Source organism: Cebus imitator, unplaced genomic scaffold (assembly GCF_001604975.1).
Source record: "Cebus imitator isolate Cc_AM_T3 unplaced genomic scaffold, Cebus_imitator-1.0 Scaffold18, whole genome shotgun sequence".
NCBI classification, from domain to species: Eukaryota; Metazoa; Chordata; class Mammalia; order Primates; family Cebidae; genus Cebus; species Cebus imitator.
Genome location: NW_016107333.1, coordinates 1,870,271 through 1,890,948, shown reverse-complemented (window position 1 = coordinate 1,890,948; position 20,678 = coordinate 1,870,271).

Genomic DNA, 20,678 nt, shown 5'->3' with positions numbered 1-20,678 from the left:
AACTCAACTTTCAGGATATCAGGCTCCTATTCCATACATTAGACCTTTCAATGACTTTCTCCTTCTTTCCAGCTCTTTGTATCAACTCTGAAGATAGCTTCAGTCCTTCTTTTTGGAATTGCCTCCTATTTCTTTTTCCTGCTGTGCCCATCAGCAACCTCCCATTGGCAAAATTACCATGAGCATTTTCTTGTGAATTCATGGCCATGGTTCACTGGTTCACGGATGGGCACCTCACCAGAGATGAGCCAATTAGAATCTTTCCCTGAGAATCTCGATTCATGGTTAAGAAGGTATAGATCTGCCTAATGCTTTGTTGAATTAAGAAAATATAATGTCCCAATGGTAGCAGCCGTTTTTCTGCCATATGAACTTAGAAACACAGAAAATCTATATGGAATGTGAAAGAAGAATGATATCAATGTAAAAACAAGAGGAATATAGATAAGTAGAGAAAGAAAACAGAGTGACTCACCATTCTTGTTCTTCCCGAGGCCTAATTTTTTTTTTTTATTTGCCATTGGTCTGCTCAAGGTTAGTTACTCTTTTTTATTTAATAATCCAGAGTTAGATTTCTATATTTGTGATCCTGGGAGTCCTACTTGTTTCAGTACTCACATACCAACTGTCATTTACTGAAATGATATTTAGCCACACATTTTTTTCCATCTGATTATAAAACAAAAATCACAAATCTAGAGAAGTTTGCTCCAGTATTTTAAAATGGTTAGAGCATACATAATAATACAATTGAAACTCTATTCCCTCTTGACTTTTTTGACCTTGAACTCTCTTCTCCTCTGACTTTTCAGCCCAGCACCACTCCCTCGTTTCCCTTCTTTGCCTTCCAAATGTAAGTAATGTTCTGCAAACTGCCCTTGGACTTACTCTCTTCTCTATTTGCAAGTTCTCCCTTAGTGTCTCATCATTTCCTGACTTCAACTATTATTTTCAGGTGACCGTCTCCTGATCTTTGCAGCCTAACTTATTTTACTGCCCCATTCTAACACTGCCGACTCTTTGCCAGACATATCCATCTGGATTCGCTTCCTGCTCCTCAATTTCAAAATGCCTAAATCTCTGGTTTTCAACTGGGGTTGATTTTGTTCCTGGAGACATTTTTTGGTTATCACAACTGGGGTTGGAGATGCTCCTGGCATCTAGCAAGTAAAGGCCAGTGATGTTGCTAACCATCATAAAAGCAACGAACGGCTTCTCACAACAAAGAATTATCTGGCCAACAGTTCTGAGGCTGAGAAACTCTACCCTGAAACAAATCTCACCATGCCCTCCCTGTGTTTCCTTTATGGCCTAAATCTGATCGTTTTCCTGTGTCTTCTTGCCTGTTAGTGACACCTTCAACCTCTAAATCACCCAGGCCATAAATTTCAGTAGATCTCATTCAACAATTTGTCAAGGATGATTTATAAAGTATGCCTACAGTGGGAAAAAAATTAAAGTAAATATTACTTCTAAAATACTTTCTATATCTAGTAGTGTTTGATTGTATCAGTCTTAAATATAAATGTTATAAAATTAGACAAGAATACATTTAAATACATAAAATAAAACATTTAATTTCAAATACCTTATCTATCAAGTAGATTCTGGTTAAAGCAACTAACCTTCTACTCTTTAGAAAAGCAGACTTCTAGGGACCACTCATATTGCTGCAATTTTCCTCCATATTAAATTAAGGAAAGCATGGTGCAACTTCTGATGAAGATGACAAGCCTATCTAGGACTCAAACATTGGAATAAGGGCTTTAGGAGCTTTCTTATATGTTTTGAAAGGATAACCCAAAGAAGATGCAAAGAAAAAGGGGATGGTCAACAGAGAAAGTTTTTATCAATTTCTCTGAGTAAGAAAGTAGCTTCCTATGAAGTTAATTCTCTGCAGAGCATTTATTCGTATCTGATGTTTATTGTTAATTTACCTGTTTGTTTGTTTTTTTCTGCTTTCCACTAGAACGCAAGACCCACAAATTCAGAGGCCTTATCTACTTTGTTAGCTCTTACATCTCCAGATTTAAACCTATGCTTTTTATTAGGCATGCTATTTGTTGACCAAAGGAATGGATGAATTAATACATGCTTGAATAAGTATGTGACTTATATGAGGTCCTGTGAATGTCCACATGAGAAGGGTTTCTGCACAGGGTCCAGATCTATCTAAAGAAAGTGGAAAGGGCATAGGACTTGATTCAATAATTCATCTAAAGCTGTTACATTTTACAGTTAGATGTTTCAGAATTCAAATTTCAGGTTTGTCCTATTAGGTATGTAACTTTGAGAGAATTATTTATCATTCATTCATTTATTTAGGGAGTAGCCATTGCTTGAGTTCCTAATTTACGCCAGGTCTTAGGCTAGATTCTGGAAATTAGTAGCGGAAATGGCCAACAGAAACCTGCCCTCAAGGAACTCCCTACTAATTGGGGAGATAGCCATTAAAGTATTCATAAGGGAATGCATTGCTTTGAAGGGGAGAAATCACAGGATAGTTTGGGATTACATGCAGGTGGTATAGGAGGAGCTACTTATGTCTGGTGGGTTCTCTGTATCTGTGCTTATTAATCTATAAAATAGAGGTCATACAAACTTCCTCAGTGGTGTTCTTGTAAAGATGAACTATGAATTGATCTGGAGCCCATATTCATTGCAGGAAAGTGACTTAGTAATATTGGATCAATTCTTTCTCATTCCCTCTGAGCACAGGAGCAGCTTTGGGAACTGCAATCTGGGGCTGGTGCTACCCAAGCACATAGCAGTGAAACTCACCCAGGCCTTTTCTTCCTTCTAGAATAGTGACAACAGATGGGCGGGAGCCTAATTAGCTGATTGTTTCAAAAATTTATAAGGGCTGCAGGTCTGCCCCACATAGTTGAATCAAAGGCTTCTCAATTCTGCCACACTCATTGTTTGGCCCCTCTTTGTGAAATTACTTAAGTCTTCTACTCTTACCTGAAATGCTCACAGTTGGGTGTGGTGGGTCCTTGTATATACATCTTACCTGGCTTTCTAGAGGTCATAGGGGTCATAGCAGGCTCCAGATTATTCCTTTTGTCACATCATCCTGACTTGGCAAGCTAAGCATTAGATTGTGGGCCCTCTTTAAGAGGAGGGGCTCATCTGGCTTCACCAAGAATGAAGGAGGTAAAGTGCTGTAGGGTACCACCTCATTCTAGTGCTGAGCCTTGTAACTGGCTGACCTCCCAGAGACCACACAGTGGCCACGGAAACCTGCCTTTTGTAGGATGCCCTAAGAAATTGGAGACTATTAGAGAGGAATGTAAAAGTAGCAAAACAAGCCTTTGTTGAACTTAGTAATGGCCCTCACTGGATTAGATGAGCAAGCAGAAGATTTATGAAGCTGTGTAGGCATGGATTTGATCATATGAGGCCAGATTGATTATGCCTGGCATCTCAGTCTGAACAGATGAAAGGGGGTGTGATGAAACCCACATATGTAGGAGGTACCTCATGAGGATGGTCAAATTTTTCTTACATGCCTTGTGAACATGGGCAAGTTACTTCCCCCCCTCTACATCTCAGCTTCCTTACTTGTGAAATAAAGATGGTAATGGGGAACAGAGGTCATGTGCCAATGCTGTACCTAGAACCTCACCTGCATGAGCATGTATCACACTTTTTTTTTTTTTTTTTTGAGACAGAGTTTCGCCCTTGTTACCCAGGCTGGAGTGCAATGGCGTGATCTTGGCTCACCGCAACCTCTGCCTCCTGGGTTCAAGCAGTTCTCCTGCCTCAGCCTCCTGAGTAGCTGGGACTACAGGCATATGCCACCATGCTCAGCTAATTTTTGTATTTTTAGTAGAGACAGGGTTTCACCATGTTGACCAGGATGGTCTCAATCTCTTGACCTCATGATCCGCCTGCCTCGGCCTCCCAAAGTGCTGGGATTATAGGGGTGAGCCACCACGCCTGGCCGAGCATGTATCACACTTCTAATCATCCTGTGAGGTAGGCAGATTAGGTGTCTGTTTTACAGATGATCAAATTTAGTGTCTAAGTGGCTAAATAACTTCCAAAGTTACACGAACGGTAAACTGAAGAGGTAGGATAGGAGTCTGGCTAATATAATGCCAAACCCATTCTCTAAATTACTGAATCATAATGAGTAACTTGTGTGTGTGTGTGTGTGTGTGTGTGTGTGTGTGTGTGTGTGTGTGTGTAAACTAGCGTGTGAAAGACTGACTTTTTCCTGGAGTCCTCAGCCTTGAGGGCAACTCTGAGAGGTCCTCGGTTTATACAGGAGGTAGTAGAGTGAGTGGTTGATTATACAGGCTCAGAAATGAAACCAGCCAGGATTCAAACCTCAACTCTTATGTCTTAAATATGACACAATCTGCTTAGTTACTGTAATTTCATGAATTTTAAGCTTCGCTGTAAAGTCAGTAAAACTTCTAATTCAGAGGGTTGTTGTAGGACTAAATAAGATATTATGTTCTGAAAGCCCTGTGCAGTGTTTGACAAACAATAAACATATAGTAAACTATCTGGTTAATATAGAATATTTTAAAACATATGATTTTTAAAATAAATGAGTGTTATTGGTTACGGTCTCATTATCATCATCCATCCCTCCAACCATCCATTTCCCTGTGGATGATCTACAGGAGTCCTAATCATTTCTCAGTCACATTACACAAGATTTACTTTGGTCAGGAAAATGTTTTCACTTAAGTCAGACCACCATCTCCTTTATTCTCTTTCCTCTGCAATTGCCATGAGAAGAAAATAGCATGAGGAACCGTGAAAGACTTCCCCTTGTCTCTGTCTCTGCAAGCATTGAGAATGCATGCCTGTGAGCATCCTCATAAAACTCTTTATAAAAACATTCATAGCTTTATGGATAGAAAATAATTCACCCTGACCCCCTGAAGATCAGATGCCAGTTACTCTACACTTTCTCCATTGGCTCCAAGCCTCAGAAAAATTGTTTTACCATTTTATTTTTTTTTAAATAGGACTAAACTAAAAAGAAACATAGGAGAATACTTTTGTGCATTTGGGGTATGCAATAATTTCTTAGATATAACATCAAAAAGTATGATTCCTAAAATTAAAAACATAATAAAAATTGGACTCCATCAAAATGAAAATATTTTGTTCTTCTAAGGACAGTATCAAAATGAAAATGCAAGTCAAAGATTGTGAAAAAAAATATGTGTATATCATGCATCTATTAAAGGACTTGTATCCAGAACACATAAAGAACTCAAAAAGAAGAAAACAATCAACCCAAATTTAAAATAAGCAAAACATTTAAATGAACATTTTGCCAAACAAAGATACACATGGTTAATAGCCACATGAAACCTGCATAACATTATTAGGCATTATGAAAATACCACTCCATATCCATTAGAAAAGCTGTAATCCAAAACACTGACAATAACAAACATTGGTGAAGACACAGAGAAACTAGAACTCTTACATATTTATAGTGGAAATGTAAAATGGTAGAGTCATGTTGGAGGAGAGAGAGAGAACCCTGAATCCTAACCAAGAGACAGCATGTAAGACATGATACAGGCATTTTGGAAAGCTGTTTGACAATTTCTTAAGAAGCTAAAATTATACTTATCTTACAAACCAGTAATTCCATTTATAGGTATAAACCCCAGAAATATGAAAACATGTTCACATATAAACTTGTAAGCAAACATTCAAAGCAACATTATTCATAATAGCCAACATGTGAGAAAAAATGCAAATGTCCATTAATCAGTCAACAGAAGTATGATCCATACAATGGGATACTACTCATCAATAAAAAAGAACAGATTATTGATGCCTACCACATTATGAGTGAACCTTATGTGAAAGAAGCCAGACATAAAAATTGTATAGTGTATGGTTGCATTTATAAGGAATTTCTAGAAAAGAAAAATCTATATGTAGAAAAGAACAGATTAGTGATTGTTGGAGACTGGGGATTAGAATGGGGATTGATGACAAATTGGCACACATGAAATTTTTAAATGATAAAAATGTTCTAAAAATTGGATTGGGTGACGGTTGTACAACTGTATACATTTATTTAAATGACTGAACACAAAATCAGTGATATTTATGGTATATAAATTATACCTCAATGAAGCAGTTTTTTTTTTGTTGTTTTTTGTTTTTTGTTTTTTGTTTTTTTAAGTTAAAGGAGATCTAGAACTCTGGTCAGGACTGTGTTAAAACTGCTAAAGTTAGAGTTCTTTTCTTCCCAAAACAATTCAAATAATGTTCATTCCTATTAGGAACACATATTTCATTTCTAGTCAGCATGTGGTGAGGCAATCATCTTACTATTTTCTTTCCTTCTGCATACTACAAATGCACTTTTGACTTAATATCATCATTGTATCCTCTTAATTAGGTTCGTGCTGTTTCCTTGAGACCATACCTTCAGTGGTTCATGTCTAGTTTACATTTTACCCTCCACTCTGATTTAATTCAGACCACCACATTTTAAGTGTCTTACAGTTTATTTCTGTGAATATAAGAAACACGTCGTTGTCTTGCTTTTACAAATTCATTACTGAAGAGAGACTAGAGGGGCCAATGATTGATTCTAAGAGATACTGATTGCTCTATTCCCCTGCCTGATAATGAGTCCATACCCAGAGGGAATCAGCCAGTGTTAAATCTCAGAATGACAAACAGAAATGTGCAGCATTGTTATCACTAAGCCAACACCATTAAAGGCCAGTGTTTATTGACACTTCAGGTGACTGGATGATGCCTCTCTAGGCCGAGCTAATGAGGAGAACCTCTCCATTACCTCTTATCGAGATTTAGCAGCCTCCATAGCTACCCAATGAAAGTGGAAATTATTGGGCAAGCATTGACATTTACCAGAGACTGGCCTTCAGTCATAATGCATAATGCACTCAAAGACAGATTTGTAGACTCGGAAATCCAGTTTATAGAGGCTTTTGTTTTAGCCCATTGTTTGCAAAGCCTGTGCCTCCCCAGTCCAGTGCAAAAGTGATTGGTTTCATGGATGTATTTCCTGCCACTTGTCTTACATACACACAAAAGAAGACCAGAGCACATATTTGAAAGTCTTTTTGGTTCTTGCATTTTTTAGAAGCCCATCATAGCTGTTGTCTACCGATGGGATTTATTCACTCATCCCAATCATTCATAGACCATCTCCATAAACTTGCACTTTCCACCTACTACCAAATTACTTATAATTTCAAGTAATTAATTTTTTCTTGAAATCAATTCATATTTTTAAAAAATTTATTCGTTCATAAAAGAAATGTAATCTCACTACCATTAATGAAAGATAAGATTAAAAATATATTTAAATAAACACATAATTATTAATTGCTGTTTGCCTACACAATACGCTTTCTAACCTAGTATATTAACAGAATCATGTTTTACTTTGTTTCATTTTGCTTTGCTTTTTTCCAGAGTGGCAACATGAACAGATGTAAACTACATTTTCCAGCCTCCTTTGCAGTTAGGATGGTCATGGATATGGTCCTGAGCAACAAGAATAAAAACAAGATGCTCACAAGAGATTCTGGGAAAACCATAAAAGGAGAATAAGGTAACTGATGTATACCTTTGCCTGTCCTCTTTTTTCCTACCCTGAAAGTGGTCACAGTGTTAAAGATGAAGTGACAATTTGGGGTCAATGAGGAAACAAGCATAAGGTTGAAAGTCACAGATCAGAGGAATAAGTTCAAGAGATCTGCTGTACAACATGGCAACCGTAGTTAATAACGTGCTGTATTCTTGATGATCATCAAGAGAGCAGGTTTTGAGTGTTCTCACCACAAAAAATGGTAAATATGTGAGATGTTTTATATGTTTATTAGCTCAATTTAGGCATTCTACAATGTATAAAAATATTTCAAGACACCATGTTGTACACGTTAAATATATATATATATCTATACATAGATAGATAGATAGATATAGATAGATATCTATATCTATCTATATCTATCTATCTATCTATCTATCTATACTTGTCAGTTAATTAGTTAAAATTGTTTTAAAATGATGGCCAAACAGAAATATAGACAGAATAGGGTCTTTGATTATTGTGCAAGGAAAAAAAAATGAACTCCCAACTTGTTTAAACAACTTCTAAATCAGGTTTTCTGTTACTAGAGGCCAATGTAGTTCTCACTGAGACATTTATCCCTGTCCTACTTAAAATCATTTCGTGTGCCACCATCAGCATGGGCATTACACTTTGATCAACATTCTGCTCATTGAATGTGTGGTATGTGTAGATTGTCTTTCCTGAGGATAGAGATTATTTTTTATTTTTCACTCACTCCCTTCAGGCCAGAGCTAAGTTTGAGAAGGCCCGAAGTGGTCTCTTTCCCATCTAAATATATATATTGTGGGTGGGCAGCCTCTTTATTCTTCCTCTCATTGAAAGAGATTTCAATGCTGAATTCAAATTTATTCAAATATGAATGCACACAATGCTGACAGACCAGTTCATAGCCATCCCAGCACAGAAAGAGGACTACAGATGTCCTTATGGTTTGTTCTAAGGTATGGTTGCAGCTACTGCCTGTCTCTGAGCTTTAAGGACGATGTCTCTGTTGGCTCCATCCTTGCTTACTTACAGAATAAGGCATTCAGAACAAATAAGCCACTGAGCAGGGATTTATATGAGCAAATGTTCTGAGCTTGCTATCTTTATCTATTACCATCCTAAACAACAAACATCTAAGTATATATAGCTCTTGCTCACAGATGAGTAAAAGAAATTCTTTGAAAGATACTATAAATTATTATAATAGTAATAATAATAGATGCCACGGATTAAACTTGTTCTATATGCCAAAGTATACCCTCACATTTGATCTTTAAGCAATCCCACGGGTAACTATTATTATTTTTTAATTATTATTTCTGTTTTACATTGGAGAAAATTGAATCTTAGAGAGATCAAACCTCTTGCCCAAGATTACACAGAAAGTGGCATGAACAAGAAATAAAATTCTCCCCTGTGTGAACCTAAAGCTAGGGCTTTAAATGATGGCTAACTTTGATGGGCCTGAATATAAAAATATCCTGACATGTTTGTATGTTAGTTCATTTCTATTAATTATTTATAATTAAATTATTATCGAATATTGGTATCTATTCATATTTTATATTAATTCCGTAAAACTCTTAATAAACCTCTAATAACATAAGCCAATTAACTGACTGACTCTGGGCAAGTTATTTATTTATTTATATTTAAGGAACACAAACGGCCTTTGTGTCAGACACTGTCCTAAGGAGTCTGTAAGTTTTACACATTTAATTCACATTTCAACTCAGTGAGCTAAGTACTTCATTTACACAAGAGGAAACTGAGGCATGGAGAGTTGAAGTAACTTGCCAAAAGTCATACAGCTAGTAATAGACTTACATAGTCATATAGCTAGACATACGGCTAGTAATGGCAGTGCCCTTATCTGCAAAATGAGAAGGTTGTAGTGGATAATCTCTGAACTCTTGTCACCTCTGGCATTCTATAAACTGCATTTCTGGCTTTATTAATGATTGATAAATTGATTTTTGGTTGAACATTTGAGAAATATGCTGCCACAGAGCATAACTGGCTTTAGTAGCCCTTCCTGACCATGGAAATTTCTTTCAGCTCAGCAAAAGGCAACATCTATGTATATGCAGAGTAGATATCTATACCCTCAATGTATTTCTGACAAGTTCCGCTTGTGACACATACGGGTATAGCTGGTAAGTAAGTTTAAACCATCATTTCCCAAAGACAGAACTGTGATCAAATGATTACTTCCCAGACACTGGAGATTACCTCTTCTGATGCAGTTTTGGGTGTCTTTGTGATAGGCTAGCAAGAACCTCCAGAATCAATCACAGGGGACAAGGCACAGTAACAGAAGTCAGATGGCCTGACATAGTGTTTGTTGACCATAACATGAACTGGTACCTGACCATCGATTAGCTTTGAGAATTCAACTGTCAGTGGTTTAAGCACACATCCTTAGGAAGATCAGAAGCTTTCCTGTGTGTGAAAAGTAACCTTTGCTGGCAGAGCAATGACATAACTTACTTTCCTAGGATCCTCCCAATGTGCATACAGATGTCTTCTATGTGAACTCCCTAAATGGTGGGATGCTCTCTTATGAAGCAAGCAATTTTGTTAGTTATTATTGATGTGCTCAGGTATTTGTAGCTCTAACTACTAATAAGCTTCCGTAGCAATCCCAGCATGAACTCACTCAGTCCGGTTTATTTCAGCAATACATTTCTGTGACAGGTAATGCTGATCATCTACCTTGTTACTCTTTACGAGACTGGTACCCTTAACTTGGTTCTAATGGAGGTGTTGGCTGCTCATGGCTCATACTTTTCTCCTCTTCTGGAGGACTTTTCCATGGCTGATAGGGCCTGCCTTGTGCATATACCTGGAAACTTTTATTCCTTTTTACAGAGGGGGCCCATTGCCAGTAACTGATGCAGGTGTACAAGAATGCAACCCCCTTTCCCTGGGAGTGGAAAAGTGTTGGGGGAGCTCTCTGAGTAGAATTCATCCTCTGGATCTCTCTGTGGCGTAGAGAAAGGTGAACCTCCTTCTGAACTCTTTCTTTTCTGTCCTGCCCCACTGTGCCTTACAGGTTTCTCTTGAAAGCAACCCCTCAATATAGAATCCAGATCTATTAAGCAAGAGAAATTAGTTCAAGTTCATTGGATTCTTGCCTTTAACTGCTGAGCCCCACCCCTATTTTTGGCTCGTGCCCATCCAAAATGTCAGTATTCTTTGACTGCCTCCTGGCTATATTACCTTCATGTTTTACTTTCTCTTCATATCCCTTTCAAACAATAGAAGCTTCTTTCACTGAACATAACGATCCTGAACTGCAGCTCCTTCAGGAGAAGGGGGAAGAAAACACTATGTCAGAAGAGAGACTATTCTGCACTCCCTGGAGAACCAGTGACAAGTGGGTATGGTATTTAATTTTACCACAAGCATGCATCAGAAAATAATTCACAATATTTCACACAAAGAGCCATATCCAGAACAAGGAAATTAAATAGATTTTAATTGGAACCTGTGTGCTACATTTGAGAAGGAAGGTCAGATTGAAAGAAAATTGATTTTTGAGCACAATAGTTATAATTCTTAAGAAACTCTGAAATACATGGTACACAAGGGAGTGACATGAGTACACTTACTTCAAAGACATCTAAAGATTTGGAACATTTAAGTACATTTCTTGTAACTCAAATGTTTTGCCACTTGTTAGACACAAAATTTGTTTTCTATAATCTGTCAGTTTCACTCTACATTTTATTTCATGAATGAGACAGAATGATCATTAGTAGTTAGTTGGTTGTAAGGGGAAACAAAATAAAAATAGAGGCTCATAGGAAGCATTTTCCATGTGTATCTACATAAAAGTAGGTTTCACTCTGAAAAAAACTAAGGAAAAGGATTCAACATGCTGATATTTCAAACTAACTTTTCATATGATGAAATATGATTTGGCTATATGGGATTTTGAAATTCAAATAGTAGAAACTCTATGGGCAAAGTTATCTCCTCTAGAAAATGGTAAAATAAGAGGCAAGTCTTATTAAAAATAATTGTAATCCTTTTCAACCAATATTTGTCAATGACTCGGGGTCAAAATAATATGTTTTTAAATGATAAGAAGGTACAAAGAATAGTATGATGCCAAGGAACACATGCCACTTTTTGATAGAGAATATGAAAGCATCCTTGGGAAAGAAATAGATGATGCAGACCATTCAGAGCAGGTAGGATTTGGGTAGGTATAAATCGATATTGAAAGGAAGGGGCTAGCAACAAGATATAGAAGGGCTATAGGCTCATAGGAAGGAAAGGATAGGCATTGTTCAAGAAAACGCCAAAAAAAAATTATTTAGCACTTCAGATACTGTAGAGGACGTGGAAAAGTAATCTGGAAAGGTAGGTTGGAGCTATGGAAAGAGAATCAAGGTGTTTATTCGTTTGGCCAATGTCAAAACATTTGAGTGTATACATATTGGAATAGAATGAAGAGACCTCAAAGGTTTTAGATCACGTGGCAGTGATCTAAAACAACAGTCCCCAACCTTTTTGAACCCAGGACCAGTTTCATGGAAGGCAACTTTTCCACAGTGTGGGGGGATGCTTTTCAGATAAAACTGTTGCACTTCAATTAGATTCTCATAAGGAGCATGCAATCTAGATCCCTGGCATGTGCAGTTACAATAGGGCTTGTGCTCCTATGAGAATCTAATGCCACTGCTGATCTGACAGGAGGAGGAGCTCAGGCAGTAATGCTTGCTGGCAGCTCACCTCCGCTTTGCAGCCTGGTTCTAACAGGCCATGGACCAGTACCAGTCCACAGCCCGGGGCTTGAGGACTCCTGGACTAAAATAAGTAAAGGAGGCACGAACACACAGGTAATAGTGGAATTCAAAGGAAACAAGAATTTCATTCTAAAAGAAAAGATCACTGCTGGCACAAATTATAGAAAGAATGAGGAAGAGGAAAGTCAAAGCAAGGTAGATGTATCTGGCAAAGAGGAAATCATTTGGTCAACCAAAGCCAGTACTTAATCTGTATTGTCATGCTGTGGATTCCTCCCAAAGGCAACCTCAACACCAGAGATTGAATGGTGGTAGTTTGTTTGAGAGGTATCCCTAGGAAGAACAAGGAAGGGGGTCAGAACAGTGAGGCAGAAATGCCAGGAGTCAATTGAGGATACATGAATGAGCCAGTGAGCAAATGGAGATCTTCTGGAGGGATCTGTAGAATGTATCTAGAATTGTTCCACCGAGGGAAGGGTAGAACCTAGGGATTTATACAGTGACCTTGACTCCTAATTGGTTGGGAGTTGCCCCTAGGAGCATCAAATCCCCTCTTCCATGGACTCCCCTGCTCTGAGTAGGGCAAGCCCCTGTGGCCCTGCTCAGGTAGAAAAGCAGAAACATTCAAGCCATTGAACTATGCAGGGAGTGATCCACTGCAACCTGAGATAATCTTAGAGGTAAGCGAGGGTATAAACAGAACTTCTTCAAGTACCTACAAGTTCTAGGTGTTTGCAAGTGGTTTCTATCTTTGAGGTCACCTCACAGTTTAAGATGGCTGCTGGCATTCCAGCTATCACATCTACTTTGTGGACAGCAGGAACAACTCGTAGAAGAGTTCACTTCATTTAATCAGCCTTCCTCAAAGTATCATAGAACATTCATTCACCAAAACAGATACATGACCAATCTTGCTGGAAGAGAGGATGAGAGATGCAGTATTTTAGCTGGGCATATTATTGTTCCACGTAAAATTGTGATTTTTGTTTTTAAGGAAGAAAAGGTGCATAGAAGTTGTGTGGTAGCTAGCAGTCTCTACCATACTATATAAAAACATATTTAAGTCAGAGTTTTAATTTCTTTTTTGTTGATTGATTCTGCATCCCACCCACTAGATTTCTAGATCCTTGAAGACAGGAACTGGGTTAGCTTTATTGTGTTATTACTCACTGTGACTCATACATTGAGGTTTATTTTTTCTTTCCCCAGAATAGTCTAGCCCACTTTATCCCCTTCGGCTTTTTAAGCAAGGACATTGGTATCATTACACCAATTAAAGGGAGGAGAGGATAAGGATGCCCAATAGCCAGCCATAATGAGAAGTCAGGAATTGCAAAACTTCAATTTTAGACTTTATCAAAGAAGCAGGTGGCTCCAATGATGAAAATTGTGGGTTATCTGATATATTTATTCAAAATAGCAGGCAAACATACTACACAGAACTCTTTATAAGAAATTCTTCATTTTTCAGCATACACTCACCTTAACTTAAACCTACACCGCTGTTTTCTAGCCTTAGCCATATCTGAAGGTATTTTTAATGCCTTACATGTTAGTGAAAATATATCTCTAGTCGCTATGGACTTAAACTCAGCAGACCACGATATGAGTCTCCATTTTCTAATACCAGCAAACAAACACTGACAAGCTGCTAATCATCTTCCAGCCTTTGTTTCCTCATTTTTAAAACAAACATAGTAATACTGCAGGGGTATTTGCAAGGAATATTTGAAACACTCCTGCTCAAGTCTTAGCAAAGTAAGCTATCAGAATATGAACTTTAAACTGAATCTCTCCTCTTGTGTCTAAGACTAAAGAGGAGTCTGGCTTGATGTTTGGCTCCTTTGACATTGGTAGATCACTGCTGCAAACAATCATACCATGAGAAGCCACTGAGATTCCTAGAAATTCCTGCATGTCTGTCTCCCAGACTCTTAAGCATCTGGCCTTGACTTTCTCCAAAAAGCAAAGGAGGCCTCCAAATAACAGGCATCAGGGGGAACATCTCCAAAGGGTTCTTCCAAGCACAGTGAATTAATCCCCTCTCCTTGCATATTCTGAGAATTAGCAGAAAGTACATACATATTTCAGAGTTACCTCTTAATATAATTATAGTTCATTTAGCCAGCAATTACAGTAATATAAAGATTGGTGACTACTGCAAATCAGGTTTGAGGGAATTAATGGCCCAAGGGGCTTACACTTCATTTTGTCCAGCTCTAGTAGCAGACTTAGTAGGCTTGTGACTCCATGTGGAGAGTGTGTGTGCACGCGCATGTGTGCTTGTAGGGAGCCTGGGCACTCCCAGTGGTGTAGGTTGACTGATCATGGTGTCCATTTTATTTTATTATCTTTATTTTTATTTCAATAGTTTTGGGGATGCAGGTGGTTTTGCTTACCTGGATGAGTTCTTTAGTGGTGAATTATAAGATTTTAGTGCACTTATCACCTGAGCAGTATAGTCTTTCATCTCTCAACCTCCTCCCATCCCAACCTCTCTGCACCCCAATACCTGAGTCCCCAAAGCTTATGCCACTCTGTATGTCGTTATGTCTTCATAGTTTAGCTTCGACTTATAGGTGAGAACGTATGGTGTTTGTTTTTCCATTTCTGAGTTACTTAGAATAACAGCCTCCAGCTCCATCCAAGTTGTTGCAAGACATTATTTAGTTCCTTTTTGTGACTAAATAGTATTTCATGGTGTATATACACCACATTTTCTTTACCACTCATTGGTTAATGAGTACTTAAGTTAGTTCCATATCTTTGTAATTGCAAATTGTGCTGCTAGCTGTAAATGTGTGTGTGCATGTGTCTTTTTCATATAATGACTATTTTTTTCTTATGGGTAGATAATTGTTGGCCATGTTAGACACTGACAAGTAAGCACTTCTGAAAAGCTTCACCTCCTGTGGCTTCTTTCTATACCAGCCTCATAGTCTGGACTCTGATTTAAGAAATTACTCTGAAGAAATAAATTTGGCCAGAGCACTATAGGAAAAGAGTGAACGTATTAAAGGCAGGGGCATGGGTGGTCCTCTAGTGCATAGCTATGCCCCATTCCACTGGTGATCTCCAAGTAACTTCTCACTGGACTTCATATAAGCCTTTGAAGCCAATTACTTAGAGCTGTGTCTCATTCTCTCAAATTAAAATCCACAGCTGATTCATCCTCTCTTAAATACGTATGCTCAGATATCTAAATTCAAATGACATCTTGCTAGGTTTGAATACATTTTTACTTCCCAAAAATATATTCAAAAAGAAGAAATGATTTTAAAAAACAGCAACAAAGACTAAAAAACCTAAAAACAAAAAAAACTAATTAAGAAAAAAAAGAGACAGGCTGAGTTATTGGAAAAATGCCAGTGGGAGACAGAGTTGGAGCGAGAAGGTGAAAGAAAAAAAAAAAAAAGAAAGGCCAGGCATGGTAGCTCCTGTAATCCCAGTGACTAGAGAGGCTGAGGCAGGAAGACAACTTAAAGCAAAAATTTTGAGACCAGCCTGGCAATCTAGTGAGAAACCCTCTCTTAAAAAAGAGAAAAAAAATAAAAATAAATTTGTTGGGTACAGTGGCCTGAACATATAGTGCCACCTACTCAGAAAGCTGAGCCAAGAATATCTCTTGAGCCCAGGACTGAGTTTGAGTTTGCAGTGAGCTATGATTGCGCCACTGTGCTCCGGTCTGGGTGACAGAGTGAGATCTTGTCTATTAAAAAGTAGTAAATAAATAATTAAAAAAGATAAAATAGTGTTAGAAAAATGGTAGATTGAATAATATTTACAAAGTAGGCCAGTCTGGGTTAAAGAAAAAAAAAAATGAAGAAAAAGAAACATGGAAGGTAGCTTGATACCACATTCCTGTTCTGTTCTCTCTCCAGAAATCCAGCAACCCATCAAACTAAAAAGACCTACCAGCTTACTTCTCTGTACCGTAGATTTGTTTTTAATCTTCACTCTACTTTAGACTTCATCTCTACCATAGATTTTTAAATCTGTATTGAGAGAAAGAAATTATCTTAACAAATCCTTGTGGAAATATAATCAGTGAAATGAAGAGCATACTTGAAATGTTCTCTAAAACTGTGGACGAAAAACAAACACATCAAAATGATAAAAGATAAAATGATAGACATTGAATAATAATACAGGAATTTGGAAAGCTGGGAGCGGTGGCTCACAGCTGTAATTCCAGCACTTTGGGAGGCCGAGGCAGGCATATCACAATGTCAGAAGTTTGAGACCAGCCTGACCAACATGGAGAAACCCTGTTTCTACCAAAAATACAAAAATTAGTCTAGTGTGCTGGCACATGCCTGTAATCCCAGCTACTCGGGAGGCTGAGGCAGGAGAATCGCTTGAACCTGGGAGGTGGAGGTTGTGGTGAGCTGAGATCATGCCATTGCACTCCAGCCTGGGCAACAAGAGTAAAACTCCGTCTCAAAAAAAAAAAAAAAAAAAAGAATACAGTAATTTTATCTGTGAACAATTTCTCCTTTTGGAATATGGTTTAATACAAAGAAAGAATATTACAGTATATCAGAAGAAGAAAGAACGGTAAACAGAAAGGAAGGGATGGAGAAAGAATAGAAGTAAGAGAGGAGGGGAGGAGGGAAGGGCAGAGGAAGAAAGAGAAACAGAAGAAGGGAGAATGGGAGGAGGAAAAAGGAAGGAGGAAGGGAGGAAGGAAGGGAGGGAGGGAAGGAAGGAGGGAAGAAGGGAGGAGGGACGGTGGAGGCTTTCAAGTCATTAAGGGCTTTACTTATTTTGAATGACATTTATTTTGACAACAATTAATGGGTTTTAAGCAGAGGAGCAAGAAGACATGACTTACATTTTATCAGGATCACTTCAGCATTCTTGAGTAAGTTGAAAAGAGAAGTTACTTAGAAAACATCTACACCTATCCAGGCAAGATGATGGTGGACCAAGGTGGTAGCAATAGAGGGGAGGGGCATAGTTGGATTAAGGATGAATTTTAAATGTTGAGCCAACAGGATATGCTGGTGGATTGCCTGCAAGTCGGCACTTAAATGTGATCAGCCATGGAATACAAGGATCAAAAATAAAGAGCAGAGACGATGAAAGTGATGGTAAGGTTTGTGCCATTCTAAGAATTCTAATACAAATGAAAGGGGTAAGGGTTGATGTCAGTTCACAGGCTACGGATCTGTCAAGACCAAAGACCCTGTGAGGTAGCTGAAGCAGGAAACAGTTCCCTTTTATGTATCAAAGTCTCCAATCCTCAATGCTGTGCTGCAGAACTTGGACCTATGGTGCAACCTGGCAATCAATGGATCAGGAAACAAGGGGTCAGCCTGATAGAACATTTGGGAGGGAGCATGACTGATAGATGACAATGTATTAAGAATGTCAAGTATGCTTACTCTTAAGCATCAAGAAACAAATGATGATTTTCAACACTGAGAGTATACTGGCAAAGGAATCCTGATCAACGGGCCTAGGTCTGCCACTGATGCAGGAAGTTGAACCTGGCAGCTGCAGCTAAGCAGAACTGAAGTGCTCTTTAGTCAAGTCAAGGTCAGGACCCCTCTTCCAGCCTCTGCTTATTGGGCTCTTCTTCCCCCCTTCAGTCCTGATATTCCTTACCACTTCCACTTTCAAATGACTGAATTCAAGCCCCAGGCCATCTTGTTCTCCCGTGGGCCACAGTAATGCAATCCACCTTCTTCTTAATTGTCGTGCAGCGCTAGCCTGCAGCTTCAAGACAAGTATACAGAGTTTCTTAACAGTTTCTTCTCATTCAGACACAACCTCAATGAGGTGAAGTCAGGGAACCAAATCCTATCTACTGTCTCCTATCTTTGGCTCACACATCTCTTACTGTATCAAGCAGGGATTCCCTGTTCTCATTCTTAGCTCTGTGGAACTCTGCTGCCTGGGAAATCCTGGTCTTGTCAGCTCAAACATGAGGGGAAAATTTACATAGGTATAAACTTAGCCATCATGGTTTTGGGTAAAATGTGTATTCTCAGGTGTCTGACTTGGTATTGTTCAACCTTTTTGACAAGGTCATAATGACAAAACTTTCAGGTCTCTTGGCCGGGAAATCAAGTTCTTGAAGCAGCTAGTTCATATATATACATACATATATTTACATATATACAAAAGATATATATATATGTCTATGTTTATACTGTACATATAAGTCTATGTTTACATATATTGTTTATCTAGTTGCATGAGCACTCTGATCTTAAATAAGATAATTTAACCATATTTGAAATGATGAAACATGAAACAAGTATGAAATCATGATTGTTATAGCATGATGTAACTATAAGATAACATCCAGATGTTTTTATTACTTTTAATAATAATCTTATTTTACTGCTTATACTTATTGACATTTACTTTATGCAAGCTTTGTTCTAATTTCCTCCATCTCTCTAGAAAATTATATCCTCACAGCAGCCCTGTGGGCTTGATAATATGACATCCATTTTACAGATGTGGACACTGAAAATTGATCAAAATCATGTAGATAATAAGTGTTAGGGTTGGAATCAAATCTAGACCTATTTATGGTCAGATTCTGAACTCTTGAAGAGTTCACTGTATGGTATTAACTAACAGTAAGCACATTTAAAGCATTCTCTTGGGCTGAAGCATAAATGTAGCCCAGCTATCTTTGCATTTATTTCCAAACTAAATGTAGTTAAATTCAAAATTTTTCACAAAGGAGCAGTTAGGAGTTGGTCTAAATCTCTGATACACCATCTCTGGATGTGGTCCCAAAGGAAAAGATCTGAAAATCCCCTTGTTTCTAAAGACAGGAAGTGGTTCTTACAGGTTCTTCTTTTACAAAAATATTGGTCTCAGTAACCAGAACTCTGATTGCAACATGTAATGAATTCAATATCACTGGCCTTTCCAAGACAAAAAAATGAGAAATAGGTTATTCATTTTGCTGAAGAAGAGAAAATTTCCAACTAATGTAGCTTCAGTAAGAAGCCTACTTTGACAAAACATTTTGCACTGAAGTGTTGGTTCTGATAATTTTAGTAAACTTTCTTGTTGACCCATCTCTCCACAGTTGTTGACCCTTTGGGATTGTGTCCTGGTGGCAAAACTTATCTGAAAGATGAATCATGTTTTCAGTTTGTCGTTCCTGCTGTTGACATACAGCAGCCTCTGCCATGCATTAGCAGGGCAAGGAATTCTTAAGACCATCTGTTGAGACCTTGCTGGGTGAAATGCTTATTATTGAAGTCCCTGGCAAGAGATCTCAATGGCTAAGCACCAGACCACAGTCTACTCTACCCACACACTTTGAATGCATGATGAAAATAATACTCTTTGAAATGTGTTAGAAAGAGAAAGAAAACTGATGCTGGCTACCATGCTAATTACAGAGCTTACCAGTATGATCTTTTAGCTTAGACATGCAAGCTGTGCCTACACTCGTTTATTCACTTAGCAAACATTATGAGGTCAATTTTCCCAGTTGTTAATGTCTTATATATCCTGAGCTTATTGTGGACTCTTTCTATACAAACTTCTTGACTATGATCATTTTTCTCTGACATCTAATCCATTTCCAGCCCCCACTAATCTGGCTTTTGTCATCACAATTAAAAACAAGCTTCGTGGTGTTTATTTTCTTACCTCAACATCTCACTGCTCTTTAGCAAATGGAACACGGATTTTGAGCTGGAAAGAGACAGGCACCTTGAATAAACTCCGTCTTTCATTGTGGTTAGGTATAACTGTTGTATATCTAGTTGCTAGCCAATGAGAGAAAATTAGTAGAAGCAGTACTTTTGCTTTGTTTATTTTTTGTTTGCTTGTTTGTTTTTCTTGGTGGGAGTGGCTGTATAAAGTCAGAGGATACTGCTGGAAGTGTTCCACTCTTCCTTTCTACACTTACCTCTTCTTTTGGTCTTTAGCAAACATGACCGCTGGAGATGCGGCAACTATTTTGGACAAGGTGACAAGAAGCTTAACTTGATAACAATACAAAAAGATAGTATCTTGTGTCCCTGATGACATGAAGGGGTTGCATATAAGCCTTGGCAGACTACTTCTAAATATTTACATGTGAGAGAGAAATAAACTCCTATGTTAAGGACACTGATCTGTAAGGGTTTCTAGCAGTGAAAGATTACAACTTTGCTGGTTTGAGGCGTCAAAGTATACAGTTCAAGGGAGGTAAAGCTGCCTAATATTTAGGAGATAATTCCTGGAGTTAGGAAAATTGCAGAAAGGCTGAGACTACATCTAAGGGTAAACCCTTCCTTAACACCTTACTGACAAACTATACACGCCAATGGGAAACACCAGAGGCCAGGCACAAACACGGGCAAAAACCA